Raw genomic sequence first — 16054 nt, 5'->3', positions numbered from 1 at the left:
TTCTCTCATTTAAAGACAACGTATATTACTTCATTTCAGTTGTTCAGGTTTCTTCCGATTTGGTATATTATTAAAAACAAAAAAACACACACAAAAATTCACAAATCAAGTTTTTGCCACGCCAAGAAAAGTTAAAGTGACATGACAAATGAAAAAAAAAATCAAGTGTTTGATGTTGGACTATTTTATGTGAGTTAAACTGTCACCTTCCTTTATTATTTATAATTTGAGTTTGCGACATCTATACGTGATAATAGTTAATGTCTTTTTTTTTTTTTTTCATGAGACAAGTACTCTTCAAAAATAAACCATATATGTACATGGTACCGTTTATTGGAGAAAATCCCGACTCTGTGTTGTTGAATAAATCTTCAGTAGCCAGTAGTTGTTGTAACCAGATGACATCCCCTGCTGACGACATGAACAATAATGGTGGGGGACATCAGGTAGTGACCTTGATTTGACCTAGAAGGGGGCCTAAGAATGAACCTAAAACAGGAGGATAAATAACCTTCTTTAGATAACTAAACGAGAAAACAATAAACCGACATGATTACCGTCAGGTAGCTATCCCGTTCGTTGCTATTAGAATAAGCCATTAGAACGGCTACAGTTATCAATTATTAAAGGAGAGATATTTCTAATGTATCCACAGTGCTAGGGTTAGAAACACGTTACATAAAAGAAACAGTAGCACAAAACAAAATCATAGGTGTGCAACGTAACAGTAGAAGACATGTGATATAATGATATTTTATATATTTTTTTTCGATGAATTCATAAGTCTTTCTGTTAAAATCATACATAAATTATTTATAAACAAAATGAAGGAATGTGCAGCAGGGAAAAAGTAACATGAGGTTCTATATCCTCAAATATTTTGTAAGTTATGTATCATAATGGTTACTCATATCTGGATTTTCAGTTAAAACATCTCACCTGAAACTCCAGACTTTAGAACGAAAAATATGTTCTAAATGAAAACATAATGACACAACCGCCAGTAATTTTAAGAAACTATTATCTCCGAAACCACACAGTTCCTAATGCTACGTTCTGAAGCCAGCTTATCATCTGGTGTTCGTACACAAATGTGGTAGTGAGAATCTATTACTGAACTTAGAAGAACGTACGGTATTCTGCGAGTTACTGCTGATGAATATATATTTATAAAAATGAGATATAAAGGAAGTTACACTCTAAATTTTGACTAGAAAAAATACTGGGTTTTCTCTGGAGTTTTGTGTGCCTGCAAGATTTCCTTACACCACCATCATATATATACATGACAAAACATAATGGAACATTTGACATCAGAAATGTGCCCATACTTCTAACGGCTCTCCTTTTGAACCAATGGGTGTTCATCCTTACATCCAGCCTATAACAGGCTCTTTGCTTACTTGTTGCTGGTATAACATAGCCAGAGTTTACATAACTAAAGTAGGGAACACATTGAAAACTTCTCTTTAGCTTTCGACAAGAGCTACTAAGAAGGGAGGACTGAGGGAGGGGGGACATCAAACGACACCAAAAGCGTGTCCTCTGGACCCCTTTCAGCTATTTAGCTATAGAAGCCATCTAAGCGTTGACAATACACACCGCCATTCATAGAAAGACTTTGCCTAGGTCTAGTGTGTGAACCATTTATTCTCTGAAAGCTGCGGAACATATGTACGACACGGCTGGCGGGACCACAGTCATAAAAGCCCGGTCACCGCGGGGGTGCCCGAAGCCTGCAATTTGTGTCGCTGGACTGGACTGAAAACGGTTTGGTCTGCTAACCAGCCTGCGAACAAGCCGCCTTTTCAGTGCAGCGTGCACACCGAGTGTGATTTGTAAAGCTCGCTCCGAGCGCGTTATCGCATTTTGTTTGGAAAGAACCACATAGTAGAGATGTCCATCAAAGGAAACTTGGCATTTTTCACACATGTCAAGTTTGGTGGGTTCGCCTGATATACAACCTCTAGCACAACGAGGTCGTTCTCAAGCCGAGTCTCTGTAGTATGAACCCCGAAACTTTGTACTTACCACCTTTAAAATGAACAAGCCGGGGTGGTAGGTAAAGACAAGCCTTCCAGAAACTCACTTGAAAGATACAAACTTTCAGAAGCATCTAATGTCAGGAGACTTTCTGGCTAGAGGCTTTTTACCTCTGTGGTGTTGATAGCAGGGCTCTCTGAAAAAACACTTCAGCAAAATATTGACATGGGAGGACCTACGGAAGAGGCTAATAATTAGAAACGACCTAGATTTAATTGTGGCAATCTAGTGTCTTTCACAGCCTGAAATGAATGAAGTAAATTGGTATATGAGAAGCGCTGAAGGGTTCATTGTGTTAGTATGGTGTTTGGAAGAACAGTGTGTACTAGTGTCTAGAAAGTTAGCTTGCGAGTCATATACTTTTTTTATACACTCGTTTCAATTTAAATACAAGTTCAAACTAACTAATACAAAAAGAAATATTTATCAACATACAGAGAAGTTTCTTTGTATCAAAAATCGAAGCTAATATCTCTATAAATATATATATATATATATATATTTGAAATATGTAAATATGCAAGAATAACCCGATTGCACCTTTACTTCGAGGAACAGTACATGACAAAATTACTTCCAAGTCATGTTGGCCGATTTGGTATTTAGTGAACATGTATGTGTAGTAAAAGAAGACATTCAAACGTTCAAGTGTAGTCTGATGTTGACATAAAAACAAAACATGGTTATTTTTGTGAACTTTATTCCTTTGTAAAAATTAGTTGTTTTTTTTTTACTTCAGTAACAGTCTTCTCTTTGTTTGTATGTTTATGTTATAGCAAAGCGTCATTGGGCTATCTGTAATGTCCAACGCAGATAATCGAACCCAATATTTAAGCAATGTAAGTCCGTAGACTAGCCGCTGTTTCAACAGAGACAACAGTCCTTTTATTGTAGGCCTATAAAGGTTAGATAAGCTGATTAATTAATAACATCGGAGTTTAAATCTCGTCTTGTTTTCTGTGATTCGACGCGTCACAAAGCATGGTATAAATTCGTACAATAGAACTGTTTAATGGTGCACATTTCTTGTGTTGCTAGAAAATACATGCAACGTACCAGAAATGTTTCTCAGTCATCGATCAAAAAATAAATGGTGGCACTAGAAAACAGACTGGACATAAGTTACAGGGTAAAGTACATGATTTGTTTGTTTTGAATTTCACACAAAGCAACTGGAGGGCTATCTGCGCTAGCCGTCCCTAATTTTGCAGTGTAAGACTAGAGGGAAGGCAGCTAGTCATCACCACCCACCGCCAACTCTTGTGCTACTCTTTACCAACGAATAGTGGGATTGACAGTCACATTATAACGCCCCCACGGCTGAGAGGGTGAGCATGTTTGGTGCGACGGGGATGCGAACCCGCGACCCTCAGATTACGAGTCGCACGCCTTAACCCACCTGGCTATGCCGGGCCATGTAAAGTACATGAACAAAACACGAACATTACCACGATTAGCAAGGCACAAGAGCGTAGATCTACATGCTTGAAAAAAATGTCCAGAAATGTTATAAAAGTTGTTTCAGGGAAAGTTTAGGTAGAGAAGGTATAGTAGATTTCATAGTTTAGGTCAGTGATTCCCAACCAGAGGTGCGAGATAGCGTTCCAGGGGGTTCGAGATAACATTTGTTCTGGCCACCTTCACCTTTATTTTTAAATAAATAATTACTGTGAGGGGTGCGAGAACATATTAAATTTTTTTAGGGGTGCGGGGCATAAAAAAGGTTGGAAACAACTGATTTAGGTAGAGAAGGTATAGTAGGTTTCATAGTTTAAAATGGCTGCAACTCCCCGTTGAAAAAGTGAAGACGACGTTTCGGTTTCTACTGAGGAGGCCTCAACATGAAGCCGCAACGTCGCCTTCTTTTCTTTCAACGGGCAGTTGCAGTCAATTAAGGTTCTCGAACCAACGTTAGGAGAGAGAAGCAACCGAAGCACCCACAGCCCAAGTTTCAAAGTCGGTCTCACCTCGTTGATCTTGGGATGGATTCGAAGCAGCCGGCGGGACGCAGTCGGCTGTGACGTACCACGTGAGAGTTTCGAACATGTGTTTCTCAAGATCTTGAACTTCACGTGCTCGTTTGTGTTCTTGGACAGCTAAAATTTTGAATGAAGGAATAATTAAGTTTTTGTTTGTCTGTGTGTGTGTTTTATTACGTTCGCAAACTTCCCGCTGTACCACTGGGAGGGAGGGAGCATTGTTTTATTTAATTTTAATATTAACTTTTTTCACATGGGAATAGTAAACATATTTTGTTTTTGAAAAGAAAGACAATTGTTATTTATATCTACATAACGGTATGAACAGTATGTGTGCCAAAAAAACAAATAAGAACAACAATTCAGCCCAAATTCTTGGGCTGAGCCCGTAAAACTTTCTGGATCGATGTATCCAAGCAATTTATTCTGTACGCGAGAAACCTGAGAGGGTGAGTGTTTTGACAGGGCCAGCGTAAAGTACTTCTGACAAAATCATTATTGTTGGATAGCGTTACGTTCTCTAGTAGGGACCATCAGAGGTTGTGACAAGAGCGTAACGCGAGACCGCCATCTGGCGGCATTACACTCCTGAACACTCAATGAAATATTTACCATATGTTGACGTTGGTTAGATTTCTAGGATCTTACTCTGGTTGTATCTCTAATACTGTTTCAAAAAAAAAAAAAAAGTTCCCTCTCTATGTTAAACAACAGAAAGACTTAAGCCCCATGTTGAACTGCCGTTTAAAACCTTCATTCTAGACTTTGCTGAAAATTTATATTAGTGAGACGACAGAATGCGTTGATAATGCAAACCAATTTAAAAATAGTAGTCATGCGCAAAGCCATCTGTCACGTCTCTCAATTTATAGCCTCGTGCTATTTTCTGTTTGCTGTCAGATGAAAAAAGCAGGCACACACAAAAAAAAAAAAATCGAGATTGAAACTTTTGCAGTAACTATTTTGGCCAAGCCTTTGTCTGAAACACTTAAAATGTCTGCAAGTCTATCTAAATATTTCAGTAGTATGGGAAAGGAATTTCAACCTCCTTTTTCACATCGAGAAACATAGAAGCTGAAGAAACCGTAACTGCAATGAGAAGCACTTGTTATCTGTCTGCCAGTACAGGAATGCAACTTTTGTAGCACGACCATACCACCAGAGTTAAGATGTCTTAATCCCACCTCTAGATAGATTTAGGATCGTACAGAGCTGGCGAACATCCCAGAATCGAAATGTGTTAAATTCTTTCCCGACATTGAAAAGCACTCGGTTACTTACTTTACCATTCTGAGTCCCGCCTCATTACGCCGTGTCTTCGTTAGGCCTAGCCCGCCTCGTTACTAGTCGCCTTCGTTAAGGTCGCGAACAAATACTCCCGAACCAGCGCGTCCGTGCTAACACATGAGGCGACCATCCTGTGCGTCTTGATAGCCTATAAAAAGTTGTACTCATTTGCTGACACCCACAGTCATCTAGATCTTCTGATAACAATAAAAACAGCTTCTCACGATGGGGCACAGGCGTAGTTTTCACATTCTTCGGCAGTTCTAATGTAGTTAACACTTAGGCTTAAATAACATAGCTACTTTTATGGTCCCTTTCAAAATGGTTAAAACAATTTCGGCAGCTACATATCTTCTGTCGTAGTGAAACGTTTTGAATTTTGCTCTTTACGTGTTCTTTCATTTCGTGGGGGGAAGGGGGACTATTTCTATATATAAATAAAAAGCAACATTGATAAATGCGCCTCTTTTCATGTATTATTAAAATAAAATTCATTCTAGGTGTGTATCTCACCCACATGTTCCTGTTTCTGACACGGATATGAAGCCCGTATAGTGAACACGTAATGAGAAATTTGCCAAGCTAATATTATTTCGTTCCCGCCCGTTTCGTTTGTTCATTTATTCACCCAGTTAGTTATCGTGGTAAGTGTAAAGTCTTATGTTAGATACTCAAGAAAATACATTAGAAATGTTTTAAACCAATCTTAATATTGTTATAGTTGTACATGTAAATTACAAATAAAAACAAACGATAATTTTATAAAAGTGGGTTCACCTAAGACTGGGAAAGGTGAGTAGTAATGCCCTTACGCGAAAACATGTTTACCTCGTTGTTAGTTGTCTCCAACTTGTTTGAAATTGTAGTAAGATATTAAGTGAGTGGCAGGAGTTTGACCTGAAGATATATATATATAAATTCTAGTTTGTTTTGGTTTTAAACTTAGCTGACACCTTTAAAATGTACATTATAACACACACCACTTACACTATTCCTCCCTGTCGCTTTTTTCAAACCAGATGTATCAACATAATTATCCATAATTCTAGAAGTTGAAATAAGCTAAAAGTCAGAATCTATGACAGATACGTATCGTCTTATGAATAATAGGATGCTGTGCAGTCGGGCGTGCCGCCCTACTGCACGCTTATCACATCTGGGGGGTCACCTATTATTTAAAACGAACTCTTATGAGCGAAATGTGCGTTATGATGAGCAAACTGTTATGGAATAGTGCACACGGACTGAAGCAATCACACGTGGCCAAAGGGGTGGAAGGAAATATCCACTTCACATAAGTAATACGTTTTGTAATAAAATTCAATCACACGTTCACTGTTTAGCCATCTTCCTGCCACTAAAAACAAACAAAAAACACCTTTGTATTTTTCAGGTTTTAATGTCACGTTGTGCATTTATATATAAATCAGGAAAATGTTTATTATCATTTTCTAACAGATACAAGAACATGTTCAAATCTAAAGTTGAGTATCTGAAAGAAATAACAATGTATTTGTGGTATTAGAGCTGATTTAGTATATTATATCAAGTGTGAACCAATAATCTATAATTTAGATAGCATCTAAGAATAAAATATAGTAGTGTTATTGATGGAGCGTGAAAAACGTTCTTTTCAGTTTTAGATGAAATGACAAACTTGTTTTTTAACCTCTTAATAATATTGACTATTTCATCAAAATAGCAGTAAAACAAACAAAAACAATGAAATTAGCCATTGTATTACACATTTTGTTGAGTTTTAGTAATAAATCAAACACGATTTAAATCTCGTGAACCAATTTTCCTGGGATGGAAAGGTCTCTCTTCCACCAAAGGGAAGAAATCAACATTAATTCACTGTATCTCTGGCTTAGAGTTCTCTAATATTCATGTTAAATCATAAAAGAATTACGGAAAAGATTCTTCATCAGTAAATAACAAATACAGAAACAAACCCACTAGAAAACAACAACGTTGTAATTTAGTTTCATAGTTTATTACTTTTAAAATACACAAACATATTTTATTAAACTGTTAATAATCATTAGTGCTTCAACAGATTGAAAATTTGTGACAAAAACCACGTTAACTGCACGTCTTAAAATATTGGTTTATAGTATTTTGTTAGTTAGTTAGGTAAAATGGTTTATTTAATAGATAATACACTACCTAAATCTTCATTTTAGCTCAACTTTAAACCTGCTTAATTTTCGGTAATCAATTGTTTGACTACAGTGGTTCACTCATGAGACTAAAGGCTTGTAACCCTAAAATACGGGTTTTGATACCCTTGGTAGGCCCAAGACAGATAGCTTCATTGTATGGTTTTGTGCTTAACAAACAATCTAAAAACAAATACCGTTTATGAAATGTATCAATATTATTGTTGGCACTGCATTTATTTCTTGCAATCTAAAATTATACTAATTTTCGCAAGAATAGATATTGTACATAGCTGAAACTAATTTTACACTGAGCTTATATATGAATACGTAAAACTGAATTCATATCGTTTTTCAAACATCTATACTGCGTGGAAATTGCACACTTTGCGAACACATGTGTGAAGTATTTTGGGAAATAAAACACTTCAAGATATTTCTTAAAGACTTAAAGACACAATATTTCTCATTCAAGTGTGTTTAGACGTATAATATATATATATCTAAATACAACAGAAACTTATAAGGGAAATGTTAAGTATAATAATTTGATGTTTTTGTAAGTAATTATATGATAAAAATGAGATTACCTTTTCTATCTTTTAGTTATTTTGAATCAGAATCCCCTTAAATCCATGTATAAAAGGTATCTTTATGTTTTTAAATATTAAGTAAGGCAGAATTCATGAAATACAATATGGAACATCTTGATTATTATAACACTATTTACCACTTTCAACATTTCTCATATACTTATTGTAAAGTAACGTATAAATGGGAAGTAATTAAAACGTGCGACCAGTTTAGCTTAACTCTCTTATTTCCACACATATGAGTCTCTAATTTTATTTAATTTGATAATTCCCTCTTTGCTTTAAAAACAAGCTAATTATGGGTATATTTTAACGTGTTTTTTTTTATTTGTCCATAACGGTTCAAAATTAGAGGTATAGAAAAAATAGCACTTCAGGTCTATCTTTTTTATCCCTAAAGTTTAAACACAATGAGCACATTAAGGAAAAAAGAAGAAAATAAAACGTCTGCTGTTTTATAAGTATTTTTATTGTAACAGTTTTTAGGCCTATACCCTTCTTTTAATATTCCGCTGACTTTCGGAGTTTCAGCCATAACTGTTACATTATTATACCGTATGTATAAAAAGCATTTTATTAAATCTTTTTTTCTCTCCTCCTCTAGCCAATTGACAAGTTTTGGTATCTCGAACGAAAACTTACTGGGCAATGATAAAAGATAAATCTGATACGCTAATTATTTATTTTTATACACCTGTAATTTCGATCCGCGATGGTAAAATTAAACGGACTGAAACGAACAAAACTCTGCAGCTAACTTGTTTTTAAAACAATTTCTTTCGGCGTTTAAAGGATTTATATTGTCTGCTGTAATACGTATATACGGAAATAACATGATAAAAATGCAATTTTACAGTTTTAATTTGGCATTCTTTTAACTGCCTCCTCGTAAATGAAATGTAGTTTATTTTGTCCTGTTGGAAACTAAATGTTTTCATTGTTCTTACACAAGAACAAAGACATAGTAATTTCATTAATTTTTTGGTTTCATTTTTTTCAGTTACAACCAAGTCTTAACTTTTTAAGTTACTACTCATAAGCTGATTAGTATAGGCCTAATACGACGAATAGTTAGCGCCAATCAGACTGCCGTTGCAGGTCTAAGTTATTTCCGTAGCGCTGTGCCGTTATTTACTGAGTATGCTGTTTGGCGCCAAAACTGAATGATTAATCAGTGTTAATAATCAAGACTATAACTTACCTTAAATTTCATGTATATTTCGATTTATAACTTCACCCTTAATTGAATTATACTTTGATGCGTGTACAATGGTTTGGCTTGTTTTGAATTCCGCGCAAAGCTACACGAGGGCTATCTGCACTAGCCGTCCCTAATTCAGCAGTGTAAGACCAGAGGAAGTCAGCTAGTCACCACCACCCACCGCCAACTCTTGGGCTACTCTTTTACCTACGAATAGTAGGATTGACCGTAAATTTATAACGCCCCCATGGCTGAAAGGGCGAGCATGTTTGGTGTGACGGTGACACGAACCCGTATACAATTTATTATTTCTATTAAAACTTTAATTTGTTACAGAAAAATACGTAAGTAGGAAAATTCATCAAGTTAAATAAAAACTTTAACTCGTTGCAATGGTTTTATAATTAAACTATTTGTTAACTAATATTACTGCTGAAAGAAAACCAAATACAGTTACTCTAGATTTATGAAACACCAAACAACTTTTGCGATTTAATGTTTCATACACTAAATTTTTGTAAAGTATTTCTTGCTTAATGCCTCGTATCATATGAGAAAATATTCATATTTATACCTAATTAAAGTTTCATATAGTAATTTAATTCGCTTCAGTTGAGTTATAATATGCACATACAAAAAATCTACAAATCTTGCTTAGGCTTTTATTGTAATGTGACCCAGCAGTTCCAGTACATCAAACCAATTTTTGCAAAAATTATGAAAAGAGCATCATGCGACAAACATATTATTGTACTATAACTTTCTTGTTAAGCGCAAAGTTACATAATTGAATATCTGTGCTTTTTTTTACTTTATGTTTTTCAGCTTCGGTGAGCGTGTGGGAGAGGGAGATGTGATTCCATGACCTCGGTTCGACTCCCTTTGGAAACTAACTTGCTCACCCTGAGTACAAGTACATACGTATTTATAATGGTGCAAAAATATATAATTTTGTACAAAATTTTATTTAAAAGAACCATTACAGTTTATTCTAACTTCTTTAGAACCCAGCATGGTCAGATGGTTAAGGCATTCGACTCATAAACTGAGCATCGTGGGTTCGAATCTGTGTTACACCAAACATGTTCGCCTTTTTAGCCGTAGGGACATAATAATATGACGATCAATCTCACTATTCGTTGGTAAAAAGAGCAGCCCAAGAGTTGGGGATAGATGGTAATGACTAGCTGTATTCCTTCTAGTCTTACACTGCTAAATTATGGACGGCTAGTGAAGATAGCTCTCGTCTAGCTTTGCGCGAAATTCCAAAATCAAACCTCACCTCTTAATTACAAATGCCATCTTAATTACTACCTGAAGTGTTGTTTATCATTAATGTAAGATTACTTTTTGTATGCATTTATCTCGAAGTTTTTTGATTTTTTTTGTCATACACAAATTATTCAAAGAAAAGGTCAGTTAGAAAAATAGGCTTCCGTTAGGCTTTAAATGAAGTAATATCGAAGAACAATGGATTGAAATGTTGATATTACTTGATAACATATGGAAAATTGAAGTTTCATTTTAATTAATATTATTATTACTAAATTATTCATAGTATTTTCAAATTGATATTAGTAAGTAACACTTGGAAGCCATTTTTATTTTGTGGGGTGTATTACTCACCAAAGTCAGATAAATTTCATAATAATGATTTAAACATACATATTTGGAAGATCATTACCAATTCTTCAGGAGATTAAACGTTTTCTGTCTGGGATGAAACAAGGCACAGTTAAAAAAGGATATCCAGAAGCTAGAAAGAAGCAATGATAAACATACCACACACTTAAAAGATGGAAAAGAACGGGGAAAAACAAAATATGAATAGGATATGGATTGTATGATATACCGGTACACAAAACTAAGCAAATTAATTGATCAATATTCACAATGATTTATTTATGTACTAGCAGCGATTACATAAATTAAGTTTGTTGAATTTTCCCAACAGTCGATTGTCACGAAAATAACCAGCTAATCAAATTTATTTTCACCTTTTGCTATTTTATATCGTTCTGGCTATTCAGGTTTGTGTGTGGTGGGGTAGAGTTGTGGTTACAGGGTTTTGAGTTCGACTCCAATTGATATTAAACTTATTCACCTTGCCCTTGTCATGACAAAGCTCCTAAGACTGTCATATGGTGGAGTCAAAGTATTTTTTGAACCGTAGACAATAGATGGAAACACAAAAAGAGGACTTCAATCCTTGTGGATGAGGTAAAATTTTTGTAATTGAAAATGAAATCGGAGCCACTGTAGAATCAGTTAAAAATAAGGTGGTACCAATGAAAAGAGAGTAGAACTCAATGCAGCTACCTCAAAATTCCAACAAAGAACATCTTAGAAATGTTGTACGAAAAAAAGTAACATGTTGAATAGGTATACGAAGAAGCTACAAGAACATGGACAGGCCTTTGTATACAAGAAACTGAGCTAATCCTGGTCAGAAATGTCAACAACATTGTACGAATTGAAGAAGGATTCTGTACTGGGCCCAGACCGTGAGAGATACTCCAAAATTAAAGCTCTCTTAAAGACAGAGAAAGAAGAACTGGAAGCAATAATCAGTTTTTCAATGATACAATGTGAAATATAGAAAGGAACTTAAAGACTGCTCAGTGAAAGCTTTGACCAAACCTTTCAAAGACTTTTGTATGCTGAAGGAATATAAACGACCCGCAATATATAATGTGTGAGTAAAAATAAAACAGTGATTACACTTCCTGTAACGATCAGTTTTGTTAACCTGAAGATGACCTAGGAAGGTCTAAACGTTGTTCTCTGCTTATCAATAAAAGTGTTAATACCAATAGCAGCCGTTCTGAGATACAAAGATTACACTTGTCATCCGGTGGAAAGATGGTGAAATTAAGGTAATGAAGTGAGCATGGGGAAAGGGCATATGCTACTTAAATTGAATATGACACCAACATAAAGAGTGAAAAGATTTTAAGGTAAAATACAAACAACTGTAGCAATTATTACTGGAGAGAGAGAAAAGCCTAACACAAGTCTGCTGCCAAAATACTCAAAATTAGGGCTTGTCATCATTACCGTGTTTGATTACAAATATGTTAGTCTCACGTGCGAAAATTACATTATATTAATGTAAAAATTAATGAGCATGATGATTTCAAGCATGTAAAATTTTTAAAGATGGAAAAACTGATTTTGTATCATGATATAGTCTGAATATTGAATTATTTTAATCGTATAATTTTTTTATGAAACGTCACAACAATATCGCATTTAATATCATACAATTTTAAATATGAATTTGTATATTTTCCATGCTTAAGGCATTTTTAACAACACATTAGAAATAAATAGGTTATTTCAAAACAGCGACATTTTTTACAGGTTATTAATATCTCTTTGTGTTAAATTTTGCTATTTTCTTCACAAATCAAGCTTCAATTTTGAGCACAAGTAAACTTCAACACAAAAGCAAAACGTTTTACATAATGATCACTGAGTTAGTTGAAAACCATTAAATATTCAAGTACATGTATAACAATAGCTCGGAATGTAAATTATTACCTGGTTTATTACTTGAAGTTTAATACTGATTTTGTTGTAATAAATGTTTGCCTAGAATACAGCAGTTGCTTTAAAGACGTTAAAAGAGAACACGTAAGGTATTGGAATGAAGATAAATTACTATACGTAAAATAACATCATGTTAAAAACAACTGTAGGTTTAGCAAATTAGTGATTTTCATACAGCACACCCTAGTTTCTGCATTTGGCTTGTACGTCAGAAACACCTTTACCACTTGTAAGTATCTTGATTCAACTCCAAATGTTTAAACTGAAGATGAGGAAAGTTACAATTTATATATATGTGTTTGTTTGTAATTTCGTATAAAGCTGCACGAGAGCTATCTGTACAAGTCGCCCCTAATTGGCAGCACACTGCCAACTCTTCGACTGTTCCTTTAACAACGAATAGTGGGATTGATCGTATCTTTATAACACATATACAATTGCAAGAGTGAGCATATTTGGTGTGACGGGGACTCGAACCCGTGATTCTTAGGTTGTGAGTCGAGCGCCCTAACCGCCTGGCTATGCCGAGCCGGATATGTGGGTATAAAGAATCTAACCACTAACTAACTAATTTCAAAATAACAATGTTTAGAACACGCTACCATTTTTATGGTGGTGGGATACCTCTAGACTATTGAAATAATAGGCCGCTTTGCAACGTTACCAGTTGGTTATTTGGGCTTTAGGCCTACCGACTGCCAGAATCACTAATGCAGTCAATGTGTTGAGTCTCCTCACCATTACTGAGGGTGTGCGCGGCATTTCATTGCCTATTGTGCGAAGGCGCAGGTAAGAGACAACACTGCCTGGGACCTAAGTAAATAATGCTTTCCATAAACGGAATACGTTGTGTTTAATTACTAAACACTGTATAATCTTAATGTCGTTGAAAGCTGAATATTTGCCGAAGCAGAAACAAGCCGGTATCAAGTTGTGATATTTATTCCAAACATACTTCTTGCAGTGCGCGAATGAATAAAGCCCAGACATTTTATAAAACTTTATATGTATTATTTTGAGGAAAAAGAATAGTTAGTGAGTGAAAAGAGATGACAAGCATACTTTCTGATAGTCTCTAATAATTATACTAATTTCATATACCGCAGTCTTTTCTATTTGTTAGTTTCCTTTGTTGGTAAATTTTACTGAACTTAAAATGTTTTAATTTTGTACCTTGGTTACTGAAAGATACGTGTTTTGTGGCCAGAATTTTCGCAGTAACTTCATCAGTTAAAAACTTTGTTCTATACAGCACCAACGTTTTATAAGAAGCCACGAGGGAATGTATAACATAATCCAAAGAGATATGCTTAGATTGGTATCTTAAAAAAAAGTCTAGCATTGCTCGATTGCGACAGTTGCAAAAAAAATAACATTTCAAGTTATATTGCAAAAGTTATACATAACTGATAACTGTACGAATACGGGTCACAAGTGATAATGAATGAATATTGATGTAAAACTTTTTATCGTATCTTGCCTAACTATGAAATTTGTATTTTGTCATTGACAGAACATCCCAAGGGCGTTCACAGTTACAACTACGACAAAGGCCTCAGACAGTATTTAAACTTACAAGATGACTACAATACAGGCCAACTGCGATAAACAAGGGCCTCGGACAATATTTAAACTTACAAGAAGATGACTATAATACAGGTCAACTGCGGTAAACAAGGGCTTCAGACAATATTTAAACTTACAAGAAAATGACTACAATACAGGCCAACTGCGGTAAACAAGGGGCCTCAGACAATATTTAAACTTACAAAACGTTGACTACAACAATACATAAATGTTTCACAAACTGATGAGTTAGTGAACAGTAGCTGTGCTAATCATATGATCCACCCAAAACAGTTAAATTAGTAAATGATGAATAGCCAAACGTAATTACGTACTTTGTTTTAAGAATTACGTCATCATGCGTATCTTCGTAACTGATTAACTATCATTAGGGCTAGTGTCAGTTAAGAAACAGGATAATTTTGAAACAGCTTGCTCGTAAAACTATAGAGTATCTATACAAATTTGTATTAAGTAATTCATCTGCTAAGCTGGTAACTTATCATTTGACAAACTTTACTTTCTTTGTTTTTTGGTAAATCAGTTTCTTCCTAAGAAAGAAGGCACTTTCTCTCATGCTTGTTTGTTTTAACGTGTATTTAGATTTCTACCGTCTCAGTATTTTATCTTCAAACATAGAGCATAAAAGCAGGTTAACCTGCTGCTAGAACTAATGATTCGTTTAAAACAAATCACAATGAGGTGAGGACATTACACCTCTATAAACGTTAACTTTCAAAGAGTAACGCTTGAGGGTTAGAGTAATATACGCTCGGGATGATTTTCTCGCGTGCTAAATATATGCAGTCATCCTGTCATTAAACTGGTGATCAGTTATTGACTTTGAAAAATGAATCCTAAACAAAAATAGTTCCAAATTACTTCACGTCAAATATCGGTTACCGCAAATGCCACCAGAAGGCTAATGAGGTTAAGACACGACAAATTACGTCAAAACTATTAATGCGTTCTTTCTCTAGGTTTAGGATTTTGAGATTGCAGTACGTAAAAACGTGTAAACTATTGTTTGAAGGCTACAGTTAACCTGTGTCACATCAAAGATGCCAGCGTAAAAATATGTAAACTATTGTTTGAAGATCAGAGTTAACTCGTGTCACCTCAAAGAGGCCAGACAACTATCTTCTTATCATAGAAAATTTAAACTACATACGGAGTTTAAACATGAGCTTGGTAGTGTATAGATGCGAAGGCCAATTTCATACAAAATTGTATCTGGTTTGTTGTTAAGCGAAAAGTTGTATTGACCTATCTGTGCTACACTCAACAAGGGTACCGAAACCCGATATATATATATATATATATCAAACTTATCGCTGAAACACGGGGAGGGGGGCAAACAAAAGAGATAAGCGAATCCAATTAAATGGGGTTTCGTTTCTCCATTTTCATTTACTGATTTGTTAAAAGTCCCTGGATGCAACAATAATATAAAGCAACTGATTTACTTTGCTGTATAGATAAACTTGGTTTTCAAGTATGTGTTCGTATGTATTAATATAGATATAAAAGCGCTCACATACTTGGTTAGAAACACAAAATGTTGCACATGAGAAAGGCATACAGCTAAAAGTAATGAGCAAACTGCGGTGTTGAAAGGGTAAATCGTAGGAGATGATGGACTCAGCAGATAGCCTTGCTATAAGAAAACAC

General features: G+C 35.1%; 1 protein-coding gene across 8 annotated transcripts in view; it reads right to left on the bottom strand.

Annotated features, from left to right (window-relative positions):
• LOC143255967 (transcription factor Sp9-like) overlaps window positions 1–16054 on the bottom strand; it is a 154027-nt gene that overhangs the window by 13412 nt on the left and 124561 nt on the right. For 3 of the 8 annotated variants that reach the window (XM_076512458.1, XM_076512459.1, XM_076512457.1), the window contains one exon: window positions 328–489. The exons of 3 other annotated variants lie outside the window; for them this stretch is intronic. The gene's annotated coding sequence lies outside the window, so the exon portion shown is untranslated. Of the gene's footprint in view, window positions 1–327; window positions 490–5303; window positions 5540–16054 lie in introns of those variants that run through there. 2 more of the 8 variants (XM_076512460.1, XM_076512463.1) reach the window with 2 other exon arrangements.

The sequence above is a fragment of the Tachypleus tridentatus genome, chromosome 7 (assembly GCF_004210375.1).
Source record: "Tachypleus tridentatus isolate NWPU-2018 chromosome 7, ASM421037v1, whole genome shotgun sequence".
Lineage (NCBI taxonomy): Eukaryota > Metazoa > Arthropoda > Merostomata > Xiphosura > Limulidae > Tachypleus > Tachypleus tridentatus.
Note: the sequence above shows the minus strand (reverse complement) of the source record. Positions and strands in the feature narration are given on the sequence as shown.